At 42.1% G+C, this 24874-nt stretch overlaps 1 long non-coding RNA gene across 2 annotated transcripts in view; it reads right to left on the minus strand.

The window, feature by feature from the left end:
• Window positions 1-354: 354 nt before the first annotated feature.
• LOC122203403 overlaps window positions 355-24874 on the minus strand; it is a 181727-nt gene continuing 157207 nt past the window's right edge. For both annotated transcript variants that reach the window (XR_006195162.1, XR_006195161.1), the window contains exon 3: window positions 355-833. This is a non-coding gene — a long non-coding RNA (uncharacterized LOC122203403). The remainder of the gene's footprint in view (window positions 834-24874) is intronic.

Raw genomic sequence — 24874 nt, forward strand, 5'->3', positions numbered from 1 at the left:
ATAACTTTATTCCCTCAGAGAGTCTTCCCACCTCTGTAAAGAAAAACATATCCTCTATGCATAGCTCTGCAAGTGACATATTTCCTTTAGAGAACAATGACTTGCAGAATATTGTGTGTGCCATATTACTCGACAAAAGTAGAATCATATAATGTCAAATGCTTTTTCAAATTTCTATTTAGAGAAAAGAAAAACATACTATTATTTTGTCAAAATCAGTCACCATGGCAGCCTGAGCCCCTTGATTCTGAATTGTCTTCAGTTCATAAACATAAATGCATACTCATTTTATAGAATTGTTTGTTACTTTACTACCTACCAACTAAGTTCAAATAAAGTTTTAAGCGTGGAGAATTCTCACCTGTGAAAGCATTTGTGGCCTGAAAACCAGCTTCCTGCATACTGCTCCCCAGACAAGCCTGTGCTCCAACTCTTAAGCTATCCTGTCAAGAGAAAACTGCCTGGGCGAGGCCTCAGGTCACTTCCATCTTAGCTTGTCGGAGTCCATGGCTCTGCCCCGTCCGGCTTTTGGTAGCATCTGATGCCCACCTGTCCTGCTCCCAGACCCTGAGAGCAGGTGGTACCTGGGACGGCACCCAGTCCAGCAGCGTGCACACTTGGGGCACACAGTCACGTCAGCCGTCCAGCCAGAGAGTGAAGGCCATGGTGAGCCCAGGAGCAGAGGAAGCTGTCCCGCTGAGACCTGCTTTCCCACCTTAGAGTGAGGCCCTCCTCAGCCACTTGGCAGCCAGCATCCTCCACGGGTCTCAGCCGCTCTAAGGGAGCTCAGTATGGTCTGATCTGCTGCTCTCTGTGCTTCGCCTCTCCCCTTGCTGAAATTAAAAAGAAAGAGATCACTTTCCTGATGACCTGTAGGAACATGAAATTTAGTAGACCCATTGAGGCCAAAAAAAGGAGAAAAAGAAAAAACTACCCAGAGCAGTGTTCATGGTTACGCTATGGGCACTGGAGGAGCTCTGGGGAGGCGGTAGGTGCACCACCTTTTCCTGAGTGCCTGTGAAGGGGCAGGGAGCAGAGGTACCTTCTACTTGCACCCCAGAAAAAAAGACAAAAGAAGACAGTATTCACTGCTCCGAGCCTCTCTAAGAATGGCTACAAAGGCCATACAATATTCAAATGTCTTCCCCTCAGTTACTTGTAGTTCACAGGTACCCTGAAGAAGAAACCCATTTCCCAAGCTTATTCCTGAGGTCTTGGAAGTGAGGTCTGAGGTTCCTATCCACTGCTGTCAGTACTCCTAGAATGACTTGTGTTGAGGAGTTTTAAAAAATGACTCTCAAGGGGGAAAACAAAGGCCTATAACAATATTTTAAAGAGTGAGAAGGAAAAGCAACTGTAATCTGAAATTTTACATTACCTATTACATACCATTATATAATATAAAAGCATTTTACAAAATATTTCTCAGATACTTTAGTGTTGTTATAGCATACAAGAAGCAACACTAATAACAAGAACATTAGAAGCCCAAAGATGAGACTTTTTAAAATAGAATCCAAATAGGACTCTCCAGTATTAGAGAAAAATCTTTTTTCCATTATCAGCACTTCACTCTAATCAATTCATATCGATCTTTCAAAAATATAACCTTATTCCTCTTTTTCACCATCAAACTAGAGGAAAGAAAAATAATTTAAGAAAATGGCACATAACAGAAAAGAACACTCTGTTAAGCCCTCTTGTTGTAAATATAGATATAAAGTAGTAAAGGAAACATCACTAATGCAGACTAGCTATAAGGAAGACCTTAGGTATTAATGAAGTGCTGTAATTATGTTAATAAATTCAATTGTATTGCCTTCATGTACCTGCAGTAACAATCACAGTTAATAAGGTGTAGTGTACCACAAGTCCTTAAATTTAATGAATAGGTGGAAAAAATTATTCCAATTAAAATAATTTATGCAAATGGTAGTTCTGAAGTGCTTGAAAATGTGACAAAACATTTTTCTCTGAATTCAAACATTCCATGTAAAATGACCAACACACACAGTGTGAGCATCCTAACGGCCTACACTAACTTCTAAAGTAAACTAACCACATGCACTATACCTATCAATTTGAGGAAATGGAAGTGCCAGAAAAAAACAAAACCACCTGCCCCTATAAAACCTCTATTTTCTTTGCCCTTTGCTATGGTGCTTTCAATGCACAGAAACAGTAGACTTTATTTGTTCTTTTTCTTTAAACTCAGAGACAAACGAAGCGTGATGAGGTTTTTGTTGTTACTTTATCGTGGGCTTTCTGTTTATTTTATTTTGTTTCATTGCAAAAGGTATGCTACCTCACTTTTTAAAAACAAAATCAAGCTATCCTATATCACATTTCAAATGGCTATGGAAAAGACTGAGGCAGATGTGGACCAAAATGGAACAAACAACAATTTTTTTTCTTTTCTTCCTTTTACCATCTTCATCATACTCACCAATTCTTATAATGTCTATTTATTTTTGAGAGAGAGTACAAGCGAGGAAGGGGCAGAGACAGGAGGAGACACAGAATCTGAAGCAGGCTCCAGGCTCTGAGCTGTCAGCACAGAGCCCGCTGTGGGGCTTGAACCCATGAGCTGTGAGATCATGACCTGAACCGAAGTTGGATGCTTAACCAACTGAGTCACCCAGGCACCCCCACGCTCACCAATTCTTAACTTTACTTCTAAAAGAGAAGTATGGTGACAGGTGTCTAACAGCTCAAATTGGGGTCTCAGGAATGGTATTGGTCAGAACTTTTAGGGCAATGTGTAAACTAATAAAGACCAGAGGAACACAGTATTATACCGTTAATGAGTAACTTTCAAATTCCTGCATATACTCAGTGTCCATAAATACAATTTTTAAGTTAAAATGAAACTGTAACTTCCATAAACTGTTTTCTTCCTAACCACTAACACATATTCCTTTTGTAGAAATATACAAGAAAGTAGCAAGGGTGCCCAGGACCTGAAGACTCTGTTCTGTTCAGTGAGGGACCCATGCATCCAGGACAGGGCAAGGAACCCAATCACGCTCAGTAAGAAAGTGTCAGATGACCCAACAGGCTGGGGAACAGAGGTGGATGACTAGAACCCAGAATTAGGAGAAGCAAAGCACATCTGCTTTCACGGCTTAACAACCAACCAAGAATCAGCAAAAAAGGCAGAGAAACAGAACAAATGGTGGTCTCACCCATTTTCCCCATCTAACCCTCTCCTATGGCTCTTGCTCATGATCCTTCTCACCTTCCAATCACAGCTCAAATGACCCTGGCCAGAGAGGCCTCCATGATCATCCCCCAGGATAAATTCCCAGCCTATCTACCCAGCTTCCCAGCACTTGCCATAGTCACAGCTGCATGCAGGGGTCCTGATCACTTAGCACCCATCTCTCCTGCTGGACTCTAAGTGCATTGAGGACAAGGACAGTGACTGACTGACTTTCCACCTCCCTTCAGCAGCTAAGATACTGCCTGATGCCTGTTCTGCTGAATGAATGGAAGAGTGGATGAAGGCCATTGGTGTTCGGAGGGGTACACACAGAAGAGCTCAGCAAACACTTACAAAACAAACCCACCCCAAGCAGTGAACAGAGGCAGCATTTCCTGAGAGACTACTCTGCACGGCTGGCTCAGAGCCTCTGAACTGGGAGGGTTCTCTGAAATGGTTTTCCTACCACCCACCGGTAAAGATGAGGCAGTGACTACCAGTGATCATTCCTACTCACTTCACAGAACGTCCTGTCCTATCAAGTAGAGGATAGGATACTGGAAATAAATAAGTAGAAAGAAAGAAAAGAAAGAAAAGAAAGAAAAGAAAGAAAGAAAGAGAGAGAGAGAGAGAAAGAAAGAAAGAAAGAAAGAAAAGAAAAGAAAAGAAGGAAAGAAAGAGTAAAGAGAGAGAGGCAACTTACTCAGCTAGCAAGATCACAGAGTCATCCTGAGTCACACATTCAAGATCCCTTGCTACAGAAAGCAGGCTACCATCATCCTGTCTTTTACACACACACACACACACACACACACACACACACACACATTCTATTTATACTGGAAAGATGGACAGGCCTAACCAGGAAGTAAATTAATTCAATACTGCACTTGAAAAATGTCATTAAGTCCCTCCCACAACAGAGCAACAGTTACTAAGGAAATAGAGCACACCAAATGGAAAAACATCCCTACAGGAAGGGACATTTTTTTAAAACATGAACACCCACAAAACCTAACCAAATAAGTTGTAGAATGTTTTTGCCTTACCACTTATTCCTAAAAACTTACATGAAATGCAGTCCTCCTAGAAATCGCTGGGGAATGAAAACTTAACTGCATTCAACAGCTCACAGCTCTCACAAAACTACACTACAAAAATAGGCATATGCAATTCAGGAAACATTAGGGTTATACACTAGGCACAAAGGCCAAAACCCAGAAGAGAAAGCGAAACAAACTTTTTTAAAAATCTAGCAACATTCAAAAAATTTGTAGTGCATAAGAAATAAACACTGCAGCTTCATTTTTTATTTCCTCTCACTGTGGACAGACTGCTTCACTGGCCTAGAGTCGGTTACCTAGGTGATGGCTAGACTGAGCAGCCCAATGGGCTCCAGGCCGAAAAGACTCTGAGAGTTGAGGCTCTGTGCCTATGTCTGATGATCTGTCACTGTTCTAATCACCAAATAAGTCCTAGGAAGAAAGTCCACTGAGAAATGAAGAGACAGCTCTAACCTTGACAACACACACACACACACACACACACACACACACACACACACACCATGAAAATTAATACATGAAGAGTCACTGCTTATGGGAAAAAAATCTCAACTACTGGCTGGTTCACTTAAGTTTAAAGGGGTAATGGACTTTCAGGGAGACAGATGTGACAAAAAGTAGACAGAAGAAACCTGAGGATCTGTTTCTAACCAGAGTCTGAATCAGGTGTCACCCTGGGAAAGAGATGTCACACTTACCCACATGAGCTCCTCAACCTCATGAACAGATAATCTGGACCTTGGCAAGTTTCCATGTCTCAACATTTCCTAATAGCATAAAAGGATGTCCTTGGAAAAAACACAGCCCCTGCCCTCAAGGCAGCCATGGGGCAGACAACACCAGATAGGACATCCTTCCCCTGGTTCTGGGCCCACTTACAGAACTTGGTCAAGTCCCTCAGCCTGTCAAACTCACACTTTCTCATTTGTGAAGTGAAGACATGAAACTTGAAGTCCCTTCTGAATAAGTCCCCCTTGAATATTCCGCTGTGGCCCTGTCTCTGGTCAAGGGAGACAGGACAAATGTGTATGAAAAGAACATAGTGACCAAATACAGAAAATCTGCACATAAACCCAAGTCTGAGAATAAGTCAGAGAAATGAGCTGCTTGCAACCAGGGAAGGCCGGGTTGGGTATTATAGATCCTTCATGCTACTTTTAATTTCTATGATTCGGGGCTATAAAACAATTTGAAGTTGTATTATAAAAGCTATAAAGGGGCACCTGGGTGGCGCAGTTGGTTGAGCCTCCGACTCTTGATCTCAGCTCAGGTCATGATCTCACAGCTCATGGGTTCGAGCCCCACATCGAGCTCTGTGCTGACGGTGTGAAGCCTGCTTGGGATTCTGTCTCTCCTTCTCTCTCACCCTCCCTGCTCGTGTGTGTGCACACATGCTCTCTCTCTCTAAATAAGTAAACTTAAAAATTAAAAACAAACAAACAAACAAAAAAACATCCTAGCTCTGGGAAGCTTGATGGGCTCCAGATAATTAGGTCAGCATTTTAGGAAACAAGTGCAAAATCAAATATATACACAAGCTGCAAACTGGAAAACGCAGTAATTATATTAGAACATCCTTTAAAATGTCACTTTGACAAATACGACACCTGATAAATCCGAAGGACTACAGTCTGAGGTTCTACTCAAACCAGGTGGGAGAAAGTCCCCCCCCCCCAAATAAGCAAATAGTGTCCCTAGTGAATCAGGAAGTCTGTAACTATCTCCTCATGCTATCTAGGAGCAAAGGAAGCAAGAGGTCGTCTATCCCACCCCTTCATTTTATGGAGGAGACTGAGGTTCATGGAGGAGAGGGAATGTGTTGAAAGTGACTGTGATGATAAAGGCAGAGCTGGGAATGAAACCAGGTATCAGTCTAGGCCCAAGCTCCCAAGTTCTCCCGTTCACACAAACTGGCCAAAAGGAAGAAGCTGAAAAAGGGATGTGGTACACACCTATACCACTACCAATGGGGACCAGGGAATCCTGAGAAGTTTTCCACTTTCCCAGGCCCACACCACAACACCAATGTGCTAAAAAGAAAAGTCAAGGAAGGGTCGGGAGCTTGGTACAGAATCAGAATGTGCACTGAAGGTCACCTGACACAGTCTGAGCACATCATGGTCACCTCAGCTGTGAACGCCAGGCAAGCAGAAGGTGGCTGCATGAGAAATGGTTACCCCTCCATGCCTGGTACAAGGGGTACAGACTGGCCACACCAGGGAGTTGGGCTTGAGATGCTCCACACTTAGCAGTCTCCCCCATTCCAATTGTCTTCAGATAAAATTAGCTTGCAATGGGCATGACAGGCAAAGAAAAATGGGCTCCCACAGGGAGCTAACAAGTGTGAGCAATAAGGAGGAGGAGCTGTCCTCTGGTTCTTTGGTAAGAGTAGGAGAGAGTGAGGACTGAGGAGCTATCTGTATGAAACAGTGTTTGTCCTGCCCATATGCACTCCCCACACCAAGCCACTCCCTGCCCCAGCTAACAGCAGCCTTCCATACAACACCTAGGCCTTGCCTAAGACAAGCCCTGCTCTCTGTCCTACAGAATACTGTACAAGCTGCATCCTTTCATTCAGTATTTCAATAGCTCTTTGTGGATATTACTCTAGCAAGGTATTATTTTAGATGATGGGGAAACAGGAGTGAACAAAACAAACCAAGTTCCTGTCCCCATGGTGTCTATGCTGTTTATGGAGCTGTTTCCTAATGGAAACTTTTTCTTGCTAATGTTTGTATCTTCAGCATTGACCATGAGGCCTAGGACACAGCAGGTGTCCAATAAATACAGGTTATACTGCACTGAATCACATATGAGCTTCAGCTTGATCACCCCTTGTCACTCTTACTACCTCTGCTCTGTATCGGCTGCACAAAGTCCTGACGCATGGTACACAAAGAGGCTGCTAGCCACAGGGCACTCAAAGCCTAGAGGGCATTCTGTGAGAGAAGTTCCAACTAGAAGTCTGGAGCCCAGACAGTGCTAACCCCTCCACTATGTAAAAGACACTCAAATGAGAGCTTTATACACCAACAGGCCAGAGGACAAAAGTCCAGGTTGAGTCAGACTGCCTTGGGTTCACCTCATTCTAGGCTATGTGTGATTTCAGTAGTTACTTAACCCCTTTGAGCCTCAGTTTCCTCATTTGTAAAATGAAATTAACAGTGGAACCTACCTCATAGAATTCTTGTACATTTAATGAGGAAACATACACAGAATACTGGTCTCTAATAAATGGTAAAGAAGTAATAGTGGCTACAGTGATTATAACTCCCCTCAGCAGATTGATAAATTATGTCTTTAAAGAGTATTCCCCCCCCCCACTTTTCCAGTTTCTAATTGACCTAATGAGACAAAAAATGGATTTTATCTCATAGTTCCTCAATTGATTTGTCTTGATTTATTTTTTTAAAGTTCTCAATAGATAAAAATCTAAGCTTAAAATCATTTTATATGAGCTAAAATTAATAACAGAAAGATCAGGGGAAAGGATACAAAATTAGACAAAATGTGTGGGTGAGATATTTGGTATGAAATGTGGTAGAATAGTAGAAGAAAAAAATGACAAAAAAGAAACTTGCCTTTAAAAGGAAAAAGAGCCTCTTGATACTCAATTTTTTTCATGTTTCATATTGAACATCAAATTTAAAAAACAGCAATAGACAATAATAAATGAACTTAACCAACATTTTACATCTCTTTGCCAGAAAATAATCATGCAGGGTCCAATCTTCCAATTTGACTTTATTCCATCGTTTTCCCCATTTGGTTTGTTCCCTTTGTAAAGTGCTAACTTCTTAAGCCCTTAATGTTCATTTCTTAAGCTTCCCAAAGGCCCAAGAATTAAACTCTGCACGAGGATATCCTACCAACCCCTCCCAACAGCTTGATAAATCCAGTTCTCTTCTATGAAACAGCAGGTTTTGGAACAGAAACACCAACACTTTAAAAGCTAATAAAAATTGATCAATAATAGAGCCAATGCTCCCTATAGAAATGAAAGATCTATATAATTTCAGTCACTTGCATTAGCAAAGGTTTCCTAAACATCCCTTGTTTACAAAGCTCCAAGCCAGCTCCACATTTGCATCTTTAATCAAAACACATAGGGAATGCTGAAACTTTCATTATATAGTTTTGTCTTATTTGCTTGTATTCATTTTCTGAAAAATATATTCCTTTAGAAAAAAGAAAACTTTCTGTTTTATCATTTTTGTAAAGATTTTATCTTTTTAAAGTAATCTCTACACCCAGCATGGGGCTCAAACTTACAACCCCAAGATCAAGAGTCACATTCTTTACTGACTGAGCCAGCCAGGCACCCCTCTGCTTTATAATTTTTTACAACTCAATATCCAGTTTGAGGTGGGTTGTGTTGGATAGAAATACTTTGACAATACTTTTCTTAAGATATTTCCAAAGAAAAGTCTATATCATCTGGGACAGATAGGAGAGAAGAGGGATGTATAGTGAACACCTGACAGGCATCTATCTCCCCAACACCTGGGGACTGCGACACTCTGACTAGTGGCCAGCAAACTCCACTGCTCAATTTAATGTAGTTGCAACTGTGGGATGGACACACACACACACACACACACACACACACACACACACATACATACAACTGTTGAGCAATTTGTGCCCTGGCAGAAAGACTCCTTATGGCCTAAATATGCCCATTACAGTAAAATTTAGGGGAATCCCACTTACATCCAGAAAGAGAAGACAGTTCCTTCCTATTGTCAGCACAGCAGACATAGACACAGACCCATCCCATATCCTTTTAGAACTTAAACTTCCACTCAACACAGTACTGTTTCTATCATTTAAGGAAACCAGAAAAATGATATGTGTTGGATCACACACCATCCTACTAAGATCATAGATTCCCTGAGTACCTTAGAGAAAACACATGTTGTCATATGAGAGTGAAAAGATAATCTCGAGAGCAACCTTTCAAGAATGACTTGGAATTCAACTGGAAAGCTGTCATTTGAGACATACCAAATTCTGGAAACAGAACTCATTTAGCCCAGTCAGTTAGCGTTGGTGGAACAACTTAATCTGATCACAGAAATTCAAGGAGATGAACATTTCAGCAGATGTCTGAAGGACATAACACAAAATGGTACTGTCTGAGGTTGGCCCCGGAGCTGATGTCACCGGCAGCAACCAGTCTGAGAGTGTGACAAACGAGCTCTCGGTGATACAGTTACGCACAATAATGAACGCTACATCTGTGAGAGGCCCCAGCACACCAAGCCATTTGACAAGCAGTGCCTGACTCCACATATATTAGGGAAACACTGATAGAGTTTCACGTCTTCCTGGAAGGCTGGATGAGGCAGAGCCATGAAAGTGCATCTGTCCTGAAGAGCAGCTGTTGAAGGGGACAGAGAATTCAGGGGAAAGGCTGCCTGGTATTTAACTAATGGGACTACACAAACCCTGTCCCTGTGTGTCTGGAGGCCTCCAGCCAAGCAGAAAGAGTTCATTAGACCAATTTCCGCTGCCTTGGTAACAAAGGCCTATGCGTGTGCTCTTACACAGTAAAAGCAAACCAGTGTTATTCATGGGGGAAAGCACTACAGACAGGTACTGCGTGTCCCACCCAGCAGCCCAGAGGGCAGTAGAAACCTGCCCTCTTGCAGTGTAGAACTGGTCCCTCCACAAGCCCAGTGTGACAGGAAGCAGTCTCCCATAGCACCTGAGGCCAGGTGCTTGCAAGTTTGCTGAGTTTGCTCAGCTTCAGAAGCACTTCCTGGCAGCTACAGAAACTATCTCATTCTGAATAGTGTACTCAACCCAGCATCCTCGATGCTGAGTCAGTCTGTCTGTCTTATATGTACACCATCAGATCTGGACAAGAGAATTCTGCCACCAAAGAAAACTGCAGAACTCTGGCAGAAAGAGGAAATTCTAACTACCAAATTCAAAACCTGAAATCACTATTCATGTTCCCATCACTTGCCAAAGTTAGCTACACAGTGTCTGTGAGGCTTTTCATGATCTAAGTACACCATGGACCTCGCCAGCCTGACAGGCGACTTTCTCCGCATTTAAAATAGCATCTTCTTTCAGTTCTTCCATGTTCCTTCTCGAAATCTAGCCCTTATTTATTCCCTTCCCTTCTGGGCACATTCTAATCTCTAATCTGCAGTTGGGAGCCCTCAGCAAGCTTCTTCAGACAGAAGCCCGGACCTCCTGCTTCCACGTCCCCAGGAGGGTAGGAGGGAGGCACAGGTAGGAAGAGAACATAAGATGGGAGGGAAGGAAGAGACTTTTCCACAGTGTACAACAACATCACCCCACTCCCACCTTCCCATGGTCTAGTGAGTAAATGAGTTCCTTTAAACAGCAAGAATGAGGATTTAATTTTGTTCCTCCTATTGCTGCTTCTCACCAAAATATTCTCTCTAGACCACTGTTCCCCCAAATATTCAAAAGGAGGCATGTAATCATCAAAACTAAATTTTGTCCATTTTGACCTAAAAGCTAAATATATTGACAAATAAATTTAAAATAGGAAACACCCAAATGTAAACACACAAGGCTAATATCAAAAAGCATGAAGCTGCCTGTTTATCTGGGCTGGTTGGTTGGAAGAAATGATAGAGAGGGTGGGGCTGAGTGCTAAGACAGGTTCCCATTAAGTGATGAACTACTACAGTCAGGAGCTCTACAATACCCCTTGGCACTGACACAGCCACTCACTCTGTGGGCGTGCTGTGCTCAGAGAAGTAAGCACAGCTTTGGGGTCTAACAGAAGGAGCTTAGAATGACAATTCTGCTGAGTAGCCTGCTACACACTACTTGGGCCGGTTATACAATCTCTGTAAGACTCAGTGTATTCATCTGTCAAATGGGGCATTAATATAACAGTAAGGCAATGGCAATGACTAAGTGAGAAAATATAGGAAATGTATGTACATGGCACCAGAAAATCTAACAGGCTCTCAAAAAAAAAGGTTAAGGCAATAATAGGAAGCAGCGAAGAAGGGCAGGAATGACACTACCTGTGGTTGTCTGACCCTTAGAAAATGCATCGAAGTTGAGGTCAGTTGACAAGACTGTAAGAGAGTTTAAAAAAAAAAAAAGGACAGGGTAGGGGATAAGAAAAATAGAGAACCTCAGTGGGACCCATTCAGCTCCACTCCGTGGCTGAATTCTCAAAGAGTTAAAATCTAGGGCCTGTTAGATTAGAAATCAATATTCTCATTTCCGAATACTTAAATAGGTCAACATCAGGGACATTTCACTTTGTCCTGACCACAGGAGAAAAGTCCCCCATCTAACCCAAACATTCACATGACCCCTATTAATCTGCCCCACTTCACCCTACACCCTCATTCCTACCCCAACATGTAGAACTAGTCAATATTTACTGCACACCCACTAACCATAGGGATTCCCCACATCATAGAAATCACTCCTATTGAAGTGACTCATCTCTTCACTTCCTTTGGATAAAAACATGTTATTATGTTCAATAAAACCATACAAGAAATAATAGCTAAAGATGACATTTAAATAACTTATACCAACACCTAAAAATGGCTTCTTGGAAGAAAAGGAAATGATAGGCATTTTCAAGGATATTTTAAGAGCTCCATCTTTTCTCCTCCTTCTCCACCCACCTCCCCCCACAGATGAGTCACAGCAACATTCAGAGACACACGGGCCCCTGGCCTAGAGGTAAACTTGGGCAAAAGAGGGTTTTATAGTGAGGACGAAGGCTGCCATTGAAATTTAAAAGCAGTCTAGCTACTCTACTACCATCCTTTCCTTACTGGTTCCCATGGAAACAGACCTCAGATCGCCAAAAACAGGGTAAAGATAGCACCATGCCCAGTTTTCTTGCAATCTGTTTCCATGGGAACTGGAAGAGAAGAGAATGGAGGCTGGGTAGCTAGACTGCCTGCAAATCTCCATTCCCATCAGATGGAGATGCAGACAGTGTTGGCACACTGGTCCAACGGCCTGCAGGCTTCCATGGTCTCGTCAAGAATGATATTTCCACTCAGGGATGGAGTCTAGAGAAAGGGAACCTCACACCAATAGCAGCTGCAAACCTCCAGACACCCACTCAGCAGGTGATTCACCTTCTCAAACATTCCTTCACCAACCAGAGGCAATACATTTCAGACTAGTGGTTTCCATGTCTGGCTAGGCAGCGGGATCATCCCAGACCTAATGAAATAATATCTCAGGAGCTGGGACCAGGATTATGTAGTTTTTAATCAGCTCCAGAGGTGATTCTAATAGTTGGCCATTCTGGGAAACCAATGACCTAGACCAGAACTTCCCAAAGTTTAAGGTGCTCATGGATCTTGTGGGGACCATGGTGAAATGCAGATTCCAATTCAGCAGGTCTGGGGAAGGGTCTGAGATTCTGCATTTCTAACTAGCTCCCAGAGGATACTGATGATTCTACTACTTCAACCACATCTGAGTAGTGAGAATCCAGATTCTAGTGAGTTTGGCTCTAGAAACTTCTCAACTGACCAAAGATAGAGACTGCAGCCATTCCCACAGGAGCACCTTATTCCCATCTTCAGCCATCAGTCCACACCCAGGCAAGGCCTCTAAGACAGACAGCTTGGTGTTGGGGGCTAAACAGGAATTGAGTCATGCTTTATACTACCATCCCTCTGTTTCCACTACCTCCAGGGACAATCCTACATGGATAAAATGGTAACAAAATAGTCAAATTTTAGGTATAGTCCTCAGGGGAACCATGCTTGTCTCCTCCAAATCAGATTTCTCTAAAGGTAAAAAGCAAATTCTACATAGCTGAGGATCAATTTGTGGTGAAAAATGTATGAAATACTTAGAATATATTATCAAAGAAGAATGAAACTCCACATGTTATTTTAAAAGAAATAAGAGATAATTTTGAAAAACTCTATAATTATAAGGAAATAATTCAGCTAGCCTTAAAATCCCTATTCTAGTAGAAAATGTACAGAGTAAAAGTAGGCTCCACATTTCAGCTAAAAGTATGAAGAGTAATACAAAAGTAATGTTGATTTCTATACTGAACCACAAAATAGCTTTAAACCACATAAAATGCCAGTGTGTTATTCAAAAGCAAGTCACTGATTTTCTATTTTAAGAAATCTCCATTTTGCCTATGTATAAAAAGGGAGCTATTTCAGTTTGTTTCATTAAATACATTTTGAATCTCCTTCTTCAAAAAGCATAACATACATTAATCTTTGGAAATTAAAATATGAACAAAGAATTCAACTATAAATCATTGAATTATGTTACAAGCTTACTTGAAAAACAATCTTCTGATTCTAAAAATATAAATGGGGAAAAAGATCAATTCTTTGATTAGTCAGCACACACGTAACAAAGAGAGCTCAGCGTTTTGCAGAGTCCTGTAAGTCCTGCAGGCAGCCAAAGAAAACTTCGCACATACAGTCTGTGACACATTTTCATTCCAATGAGGCAAAAATATACATATATTTATTTATACATGCATATATAATGTCACACACAAACTTTAAAAAAAGCCATGAGTTAGTTTGAGACTCAGTTGCTTTTTAGGTTCCCAAAGCACATGAAGCCAGAGTGCTACAACTGCTATGATAAGAAAATAAAGTCATAATGAGGGATTTCTGCATTTGCTTCAAAGATAACAAACACACACACACAAAATAACAAATTAAACAGCTGCAGTGGAGGATGCCAAAAGGGTGTGAGCTGTTAAATGCTCCATTAAAAAATATAAAAATAATTGGGAATAAATGCAGAGTTGTGCTAATACAGCTCCACTGAAATCTGTTAGTCTGTGAGACCCTAGCCAGAGAATCAGTTGTAGGTATTTAGTGTGTACATGTGTTTGTTTACTTTGTGTTTACATGAAGAAGAAACTGGAGCTGGGCCAACAAACTTCCACCAAAAGGCCAGATGGTAAATGACTTTGCGAGGCATACAGTCTCTGTCCCTGTTCCTCACCTCTATCATCACAGCATGAAAACAGCCACCACAAACACATAAACAAATAAGTGTGATATGTTCCAATAAAACTTTATTTACACAAACAAGTGCTAGCCAGGATGTGGCCCTGAGCTACAATTTACAAACCACCGGACTAGACTATAAACTCCGTAGTTTGAAGGAAATGTCTTATTCAACACCCTCTCCATAGCTTTAGGTAAGGGAAGAGAAAAAAAGGCTGCAGGATCTGTCTTGTATCCATTTTTCAGTCACCCCTAAGGAATTCCTTGGACTCTTCCTAAATGTTCTAGCATTTCCCAGCACTTATATTTTAGCCCTGTACAGCTGCTAGTAATTAACATACAATAATTACTTGTTGTGGCTGTGTTCTCTGCATCTTGTCTTGTGCTTTATTGCATTTATCTTGTTTCCTTCACTAGATTCTAATAGTCCCAAGGGCAAGACTTTGTAATTTGCACTTTCCCTCAGAATTTAGTTTAATGTTCAGCAAAAGATACTGCTGACAAACAAATCCTCCCCACCTCTCAAGGGGAGGTAAAAAATGGCTAAACGGGAAAAAGACACTACCATCTTTTATGTTTACCACCAATATGACTGGTAGAGAGGACGATCTTCAGGTCTACCCTATGAAGACCAAGTACATAGTGAACATATTCATTAGAACTTCCTGAGGGCTAGGGCTGGCCTTACCCAATTGTGTCCTCAGACACTGCACATGGAAATATCTACTAAATTCAATAGTATGATGAACTGTATGGTGAACCAGGCTAATTTCTTACACTTGAACAAAACTGTGGAATATGGGAATAGGAAATGCTTTTAGATATCATCCAGTTCAACTCATCCCACATAAACAGAAATTATGGCTCAGATATCACCAAAAGTTATGCAGAGCTGGGCCTAGAACAGAGCATAAAATTGATCCCAGGCTCTTTTAGATACAATAGAGCCTAGATCCCAGGCTCTTTTAGATACAATAGAGAAATTCCTGATGTTTTAGGGGATCCTATAACAAATCTTCCTCATAAATAAAAGCATATGCATTAGTAAAAAGATGTTTATTCCCTAATTGAGCAGTTCCTTGAATCTGGGTTCTCACAGACTCAATCTGCCTAGTGGAAGGCATACCAGTCACTACTTACAGTGTTCATACAGGAAACTATGACAGTCGGAAGTGACACAGCAGAGAGGATATACATTTGTGGCTTGGGATCCAGGAGGAGCAGGGTATGGAACACCATGCCTCTGGAGACAGCCCCAATCTTAGAGCACAGTAGACACCATCTCGTGTCTCAGCAACGTTTCACAGACCTGGGTCCTCAATCTCAGTTTCTCCGTATGCTGTTCCCATGAAGCATCAAATTAAGATGAACACAGGCAGGGGCGCCTGGGTGGCTCAGTCACTTGAGCGTCCGACTTCGGCTCAGGTCATGATCTCATGGTTCGAGCCCTGCGACAGGCTCTGTGCTGACAGCTCAGAGCCTGGAGCCCACTTCGGATTCTGTGTCTCCCTCTCTCTCTGTTCCTCCCCGGCTTGCACTCTGTCTCTCTCTCAAAAATAGATGATGATTTAAAACAAAACAAAACAAAAAAAAGATGAACACAGGCAGCAATTTCCATGGCCACTTAATCCCAAAGGGGAGAGTCTTTTCTGCAGCCGTCTCTACCTCCCACTGCTGTCTCAAGAACAACACTAGCTCAATCGAAAATCTTGTTAACATAATCTGATAAGAAAAGGTAGAAGGATCAAAAACCATGAAGGAGACATGACCTACATCTAAAAACAAAGTACGATCTGATGTCACAGAAAATGGCCAGCTCCCTGGACCATTCCAAGCTGTTTTTCTTCCTTCCTTCCTTCCTTCCTTAATGTTTATTTATTTTTGAGAGAGAATGTACAGAGTGTGAGGGGCAGAGACAGGGGAAGACAAAGAACCTGAAGCAGGCTCCAGGCTCTGAGCTGTCAGCACAGAGCCCAACACGGGCCTTGAACCCATGAACCATGAGATCATGACCTAAGCCAAAGTCTGATGCTCAACCAACTGAGCCACCCAGGCGCTCCCCCCCCCCACCCCCCAGCTGTTTCTTTCAGCCACTCTGGCAGTACAGGAAATGGAAAGAGCATCATCTTTTGCATTTTTACTATTGTGCTTTATAGGAGTGATACAAATACTAAACTATGTAGGGTCCATGTAAAATGCCTGACATAGAGCAGGCACTTACTAGTATTACTATTATACTGAGCACCATCATAATGGGAATCATTAAGGACAGTCAACACAGTCAACTCAAGTAAATAAAAGCAATAAAACTAGTTTTCAAATAATGTGTTCACATGGGGCTCAGTGGTAACCATGTTCAATCCCAGCCTAGATTCTCAGTGATTCTAGTTCTCCATATCCACCCTTCACCTCTTCCCCTCTGTGCCCACTGTTACATGAGCAGAGGCCACAAGGCCTCAAGGAACATTCACTTCCTACTGAGGAATACTATGCTACTAACACAGATCATCAACACAGCTCCCTGTGTGAAAGGCCACTTGTAATCAGGAATTTAATTATTGTGTTGGCTGAATACTAAAAATGTCCATGCACTAACTACTCCATACTAATGGAGACATATTCTAGTGAAAAAATCTCAAGAACTCAAAATCTCCCCAGAACCCCCCACAGTTCCAAGCCTGAGCCCTGCTTCTGGGTAGCCAGCATGGCTGGTCTGAAAGTGATGATCTTCACAATTATCCCTGATTTGAAGATGAGGCAGAAGACATGAGAGAGGCGGTCTAACTGTGTAATCCCACTCTTTATTTAAAAGAAACCTGTCATCAGAGGGGCGCCTGGGTGGCTCAGTCGGTTAAGCATCCAACTTCGGCTCAGGTCATGATCTTGCAGTTCATGACTTTGAACCCCGCATTGGGCTCTGTGCCTGATGAGCTGAGCTCCGACAGCTCGGAGCCTGGAGCCTGCTTCAGATTCTGTGTCTCCCTCTCTCTCTGACCCTTCCCCTCTCAAGCTCTGTCTCTCTCTCTCTCTCTCAAAAAAGTAAATAAACATTAAAAAAAATTTTAAGAAACCTGTCATCAGAGGAAAAGACACTCAAGGACAGCATATTTATCTATAGAACATGAAGTTCCTTTTCAATATTTACTAAGAGGTAGTAAGAGCATTTACCAAAGATCTGGGAACCCTGAAGTAGCTCTCTGAAATGCCAATCTGATCAGGTTGCTTCCCTGCTTATTATTCTTCAGTGGCTCCCCACTGCCTGCAGGATGTAGTTCAAATTCTGAAGCATCTGGAGCCTTTTGTGGTCCAGATGCTGTCTCCTTTTCCCCAATTCATCTCCCTCCAATTCCTGTGCAAATCCCACGTTCCAGTCATCCTGAGCAACTCCACAAGATGCCACGGCCAGCCCAGTGCCTGCAGTGCCCTCACCAGCACCTCCCCCATAAACACATACAACCAACCTGAGCCTCTTTCTTGCCTCTGGGGGCTCCTGCCACATGCAGCCCTTTCTAAAAGGAACTGTCATCCCAGCATATTTTTCAGTTTTCTGTCTCTTTCAGGCTGAATGGCTTCTTGAGGGCAATAAATGCCTATCACTTTGCCTCCAAACACAGGGATCCAGGGGTAAGAAGTGCTCCATAAATACTTAACTGAATGGAAAAAGACAAAACTACTCTTAGAGGGATGGTGAGTGGTCATTGCTCTTCAGTTTGCCTATGCCCTACTTTTATGAGCCTGGCATCAACATCTGGATAAAGTACACCGTCCTATAGCCAGCCTTGGCCTTTCCATTCGTGATTTTGATGTCCAATTTACTGCTGGACACACACAACTGACAGCTTCCTCTGGCAGAAAGAACTATGGCATATAACATTTTCCTCCTTCTCCACTGACCCTCCACCCCACCTGGACATAAAGTCAAAACACTAACCAGCAGGTTGACCACAAAAGGGAACAGATAACACTTAATGCTGACAGACTGCTTCCAAGGTAAATACTCTGAGCTGATAAGGACTGTTACAAGTAACAGGTAAACATACCTTCATGATATATGAAAACTATATAGTTATATACACATTATATACATGTTATATGTTGTGCATTACGTATTACACACAGTACATACATGAGGATATGTGTGTGGAGACAGACATAGAAACAGAGATAAGGAGAGAGACAGAACACATCTATCAATTAGGATGGATTAACACATGGCACTGGGCAGGGTGGGGGGAAGGCACACATAATAGGTTCATCTCAACAAGATGACAAGTTCACTCCCAAAACCCAACAGATGACTGTGCTTGTAAAGTTATAATAAACACTAGAAACAGCAGCAACTACAAATGACAAAGCCATTACTGGGAAAAAACAAAAACAAAAACAAAACATTTGCATCTGGTAAGCTCTCTGTAACAATGCAATGTGACTCCACCCAGTGCTTGAGCACCCAAAGCATTCTCTCCACTGCTGAGCCTGCTCAAGCCTACCCACCTGGGGTAACAGAAACTCATCACTTCATGAGTAATCCAGGTCACTCACCTGCATGAGCCACTGGCAGGTAGGTAAGGTGGGCCTGCTTCAGAAGGGATTGGGTGTGATGAAAAGACAGGAAAGCCTGGATCCTTGTCCTTGCCTTCCAAACTGGACCACTTTTGAGCAAGAGTAAATCTCATCTTCTCATATGGGGCAAGCCCACCCTTTTAGCTCAGGCCACAACCACAGGGGAAGTCCTATCTGTTTCTTCTTATGTACAAAGGGGATATTACTACCCAAGGAGACAAGAAGGAAGAGGAGTTGCCCTAGTTGCTGCTACTGACAAAACCCTGGCACAGGTAAAGAGTCATTAGTGTTTTTAATCCAATAGTGTAAACTTGTTAGGACCTGGAAACAATGCTCACTGCTACAGTGGATTTGTCCTTGGAGATTCTATCTCCTTCTTTCTGTATTAACCCTCCCAGCTTCAAATATCTAAGTGTTTCAGATGAAAAGAGGGAACCGTCAAAGATGGCACATGGCTATTCATTTTGCACAGCACTAGCAATATGATCAGTGGGGCTAAGGGGATCTCAGAGCCTCCACCCTGCCCCAAACCTGAACCTTAATGCCCGTCCCCAAACCCACTCCTGTTCATGGCACCCTTGGCTTCCTGCCATATTTGCTATCTACATACCCCTGTACCTCCAAGTGAGGTGTGAGGAGAGAAGGGTAACACTGATCTTTTTGCATGAAAGATGTGTCAAGAATTCTTTCTTAGCCATTGGTTCTGAACCATACTTCAAACCACAATAAACAGATACTAGCAGAACCCAAATGAAGTGTTTACTATCATTATCCATATTTGATAAAAAGAATACTGAAATTCGCAGAGAATTAACTTGTCCAAAATCACCTAATATCAAGTAATCATGAGTGAATGAGCCAAAAACACAAACAGAAGCTGAGAGGAGAATTTCACTGAGGGGAAAACTTACAGAGAGCAGTAGTAGGCTACTTCAATGAACAAATCAAAGCACACCTAATGGAGGGTCAAAACCATCACTACAAGTAGGGCAATAAAGCAAACAAAGTCACAACAACAGAGAGCAAGTAACATACACCAAAAAATACCTCTTGAAAGGCCAGGCCCTGGGCAGTATATGACCCTCTTTAACATAGTAGTGCTCACAGGTGCAGGGCACATAACAAGCTTTTAAAACACATAAGGGACAGAGAAGTAGCCAAATGATGAAGCAGAAGAATTCTCCTCAAAAGAAATTCCAGGAAGAAATGACAGCTAAAAAATTGATCAAAACAGATATAAACAATATAACTGAACAAGAATTTAGGATAAGAGTCATAAGATTAATTGCTGTGCTTGAAAGAAGCATAGAAGACAGCAGAGAATCTATTGCTGCAGAGATCAAGGAAATAAAAACTAGTCATGATGAATTTTAAAATGGTGTAAATGAAGGGCAAAATAAACTGGAGGCAGTGACAGCAAGGACTGAAGAGGCAGAGGGGAGAATAAGTGAAATAGAAGATAAAATTATGGACAAAGATGATGCTGAGAAAAAGAGATAAAAAAAAATTCTAGACCACCAGGGAAGAATTAGAAAACTAAATGACTCAATGAAACATAATAATATCGGTATCATATTTGTTCCAGAAGAAGAAGGGAGAGAAAGGGGTGGAAGGTATACTTGAACAAATCATAGCTAAGAACTTCCCTAATATGGTGGAGGAAACAGACATTGAAATCTAAGAGGCACAGAGAACTCCCTTCAGACATAACTTGAATCAATCTTCTGCACAACATAGCATAGTAAAACTGGCAAAATACAAAGATAAAGAGAGAATTCTGAGAGCAGGTAGAGACAAACGGGCCTCACCTACAAGCGTAGACACATAAGAGTAGTAGCAGACCTATCTACTGAAACTTGGCAGGCCAGAAGGCAGTGACAGGACATATTCAATGTACTGAATAGGAAAAATATGCAGCCAGGAATCCTTTATCCAGCAAGCCTGTCATTAAGAATAGAAGGGGTTATAAAGGTTTTCCCACACAAACAAAAAATGAAGGAGTTCATCACCACTAAACCAACCCTATAAGAGTCCAAAGGGGGATTCTGTGAGTGGAATCTTGCAAAGACCACAAAGAACCAGAGACATCACAAGCATGAAACCTACAGAAAACACAATGACTCTAAATACATATCTTTTAATAATGACAAGAATGTAAATGGACTAAATCCTTCAATCAAAAGACATAGGGTATCAGAATGGATAAAAAAAAAAAAACAAGATTCCTCTTTTTGCTATCTACAAGAGACCCATTTCAGACCTGAGGACACCTTCAGATTGAAAGTGAGGGGATGGATTGAGAGGAGAGAAGATGGCAGCGTAGGAGGATGCTGGGCTCACCACGTCCTGCTGATCACTTAGATTCCACCCACACCTGCCTAAATAACACAGAAAACCACCAGAAGACTAGCAGAACAGAGTCTCCGGAGCCAAGCACAGACAAGAGGCCCACGGAAGAGGGTAGGAAGGGCGGCAAGGCAGTGCACGCTACAGGGCTGGTGGGAGGGAGCCGGGGCAGAGGGACAGCCCACCGGCCAAGCAGAGACCCTGAGTCTGGCTTGCAAAAGCAGAGGGGCCAGATGGAGTGTGTTCAGACAGTGAACGGGACCTAACATCTGGAAGGTTATAAGTTAACGGCTATGCTCAGAGAGCGGGAAGGCTGGAGGACAACGGGAGGGAAAGTTGCTGAGCCCCCGGACGAAAGAGCTCAGTTTGGCGGGGAACAAAGGCGCTTGCCAGTGCCATCTCCCTCGCCCATCCCCCAGCCAAAATCCCAAAGGGAAACAGTTCCTGCCAGAGAACTTGCTTGCACTGCGCAAATACCTAATGCTGTGCTTCTGCGGATCCACACCTCCCACAGCAGGTCTGACTCCCTTCCGGTGCTGCAAGGCTCCTCCCGAAGAGGATCACCTTAGGAGAAGTAAGCTGAGCCTGCCCCTCCCGCCCCCGTGCACCTTGCCTATCCACGCCAGATAATACGCCAGATCCCCAGCACCACAAGCCTAGCAGTGTGCAAGTAGCCCAGACGGGCCACACCACCCCACAGTGAATCCCGCCCCTAGGAGAGGGAAAGAGAAGACACACACCACTCTGACTGTGGCCCCAGCGGTGGGATGGGGGCAGAAATCAGGTCTGACTGCGGCCCCACCCACCAACGCAAGTTATTCAAGACAGCACAGGGAAAGTGCCCTGCAGTTCCACACCACTCCAGGAACTATCCAAAATGACCAAACGGAAGAATTCCCCTCAAAAGAATCTCCAGGAAATAACAACAGCTAACAAACTGATCAAAAAGGATTTAAACAATATAACAGAAAGTGAATTTAGAATAATAGTCATAAAATTAACCGCTGGGCTTGAAAACAGTATAGAGGATAGCAGAGAATCTATTGCTACAGAGATCAAGGGACTAAGGAATAGTCAGGAGGAGCTAAAAAATGCGATAAACGAGCTGCTAATAAAATGGAAATGTCCATGGCTCGGATTGAAGAGGCAGAGGAGAGAATAGGTGAACTAGAAGATAAAATTATGGAAAAAGAAGAAGCTGAGAAAAAGAGAGATAAAAAAATCCAGGAGAATGAGGGAAAAATTAGAGAACTAAGTGATGCACTAAAGAAAAATAATCTACGCATAATTGGGATTCCAGAGGAGGAAGAGAGAGGGAAAGGTGCTGAAGGTGTACTTGAAGAAATAATAGCTGAGAACTTCCCTGATCTGGGGAAAGAAAAAGGCATTGAAATCCAAGAGGCACAGAGAATTCCCTTCAGACATAACTTGAATCGATCTTCTGCATGACATATCATAGTGAAACTGGCAAAATACAAGGCTAAAGAGAAAATTCTGAAAGCAGCGAGGGATAAACGTGCTCTACCATATAAAGGGAGACCTATAAGACTCGTGACCATTCTCTCTTCTGAAACTTGGTAGGCCAGAAAGGAATGGCAGGAGATCTTCAATGTGATGAACAGAAAAAAATATGCAGCCGAGAATCCTTTATCCAGCAAGTCTGTCATTTAGAATAGAAGGAGAGATAAAGGTCTTCCCAAACAAACAACAACTGAAGGAATTCGTCACCACTAAACCGGCCCTACAAGAGACCCTAAGGGGGATCCTGTGAGACAAAGTACCAGAGACATCGCTACAAGCATGAAACATACAGACATCACAATGACTCTAAACCCATATCTTTCTATAATAACACTGAATGTAAATGGACTAAATGCACCAACCAAAAGACATAGGGTATCAGAATGTATAAAAGAACAAGACCATCTATTTGCTGTCTACAAGAGACTCATTTTAGACCTGAGGACACCTTCAGATTGACAGTGAGGGGATGGAGAACTATTTATCATGCTACTGGAAGTCAAAAGAAAGCTAGAGTAGCCATACTTACAAAAACAAATTAGACTTTAAATTAAAGACTGTAACAAGAGATGAAGAAGGGCATTATATAATAATTACAGGGTCTATCCATCAGAAAGAGCTAACAATTATAAATGTCTATGCGCCAAATATGAGAGCCCCCAAATATATAAAACAATTACTCACAAACATAAGCAACCTTATTGATAAGAATGTAGTAACTGCAGGGACTTTAACACTTCACTTACAGAAATGGATAGATCATCTAGACACACGGCCAATAAACAAGGGCCCTGAATGATACATTGGATCAGATGGACTTGACAGATATATTTAGAACTCTGCATCCCAAAGCAACAGAATATGCGTTCTTCTCGAGTGCACACGAGAAGGAACATTCTCCAAGATAGATCACATACTGGGTCACAAAACAGCCCTTCATAAGTATACAAGAATTGAAATCATACCATGCATACTTTCAGACCACAATGCTATGAAGCTTGAAATCAACCACAGGAAAAAGTCTGGACAACCTCCAAAAGCATGGAGGTTAAAGAACACCCTACTAAAGAATGAGTGGGTCAACCAGGCAAATAGAGAAGAAATTAAAAAATATATGGAAACAAACGAAAATGAAAATACAACAATCCAAACGCTTTGGGATGCAGCGAAGGCAGTCCTGACAGGAAAATACATTGCAATCCAGGCCTATCTCAAGAAACAAGAAAAATCCCAAATACAAAATCTAACAGCACACCTAAAGGAAATAGAAGCAGAACAGCAAAGACAGCCTAAACCCAGCAGAAGAAGAGAAATAATAAAGATCTGAGTAGAAATAAACAATATAGAATCTAAAAAAAACTGTAGAGCAGATCAACGAAACCAAGAGTTGGTTTTTTGAAAAAATAAACAAAATTGACAAACCTCTAGCCAGGCTGCTCAAAAAGAAAAGGGAGATGACCCAAATAGATAAAATCATGAATGAAAATGGAATTATTACAACCAATCCCTCAGAGATACAAGCAATTATCAGGGAATACTATGAAAAATTATATGCCAACAAACTGGACAACCTGGAAGAAATGGACAAATTCCTAAACAGCCACACGCTTCCAAAACTCAATCAGGAGGAAATAGAAAGCTTGAACAGACCCATAACCAGTGAAGAAATTGAATCAGTCATCAAAAATCTCCCAACAAATAAGAGTCCAAGACCAGATGGCTTCCCAGGGGAGTTCTACCAGACGTTTAAAGCAGACATAATACCTATCCTTCTCAAGCTATTCCAAAAAATAGAAAGGGAAGGAAAACTTCCAGACTCGTTCTATGAAGCCAGTATTACTTTGATTCCTAAACCAGACAGAGACCCATTAAAAAAAGAGAACTCCAGGCCAATATCCCTGATGAATATGGATGCAAAAATTCTCAATAAGATACTAGCAAATCGAATTCGACAGCATATAAAAAGAATTATTCGCCCTGATCAAGTGGGATTCATTCCTGAGCTGCAGGGCTGGTTCAACATTCGCAAATCAATCAACGTGATACATCACATTAATAAAAGAAAAGATAAGAACCATATGATCCTGTCAATCGATGCACAAAAGGCCTTTGACAAAATTCAGCAACCTTTCTTAATAAAAACCTTCGAAGTCGGGATAGAAGGAACATACTTAAACATCATAAAAGCCATTTATGAAAAGCCC

This window comes from Panthera leo, chromosome D3 (assembly GCF_018350215.1).
Source record: "Panthera leo isolate Ple1 chromosome D3, P.leo_Ple1_pat1.1, whole genome shotgun sequence".
NCBI classification, from domain to species: domain Eukaryota; kingdom Metazoa; phylum Chordata; class Mammalia; order Carnivora; family Felidae; genus Panthera; species Panthera leo.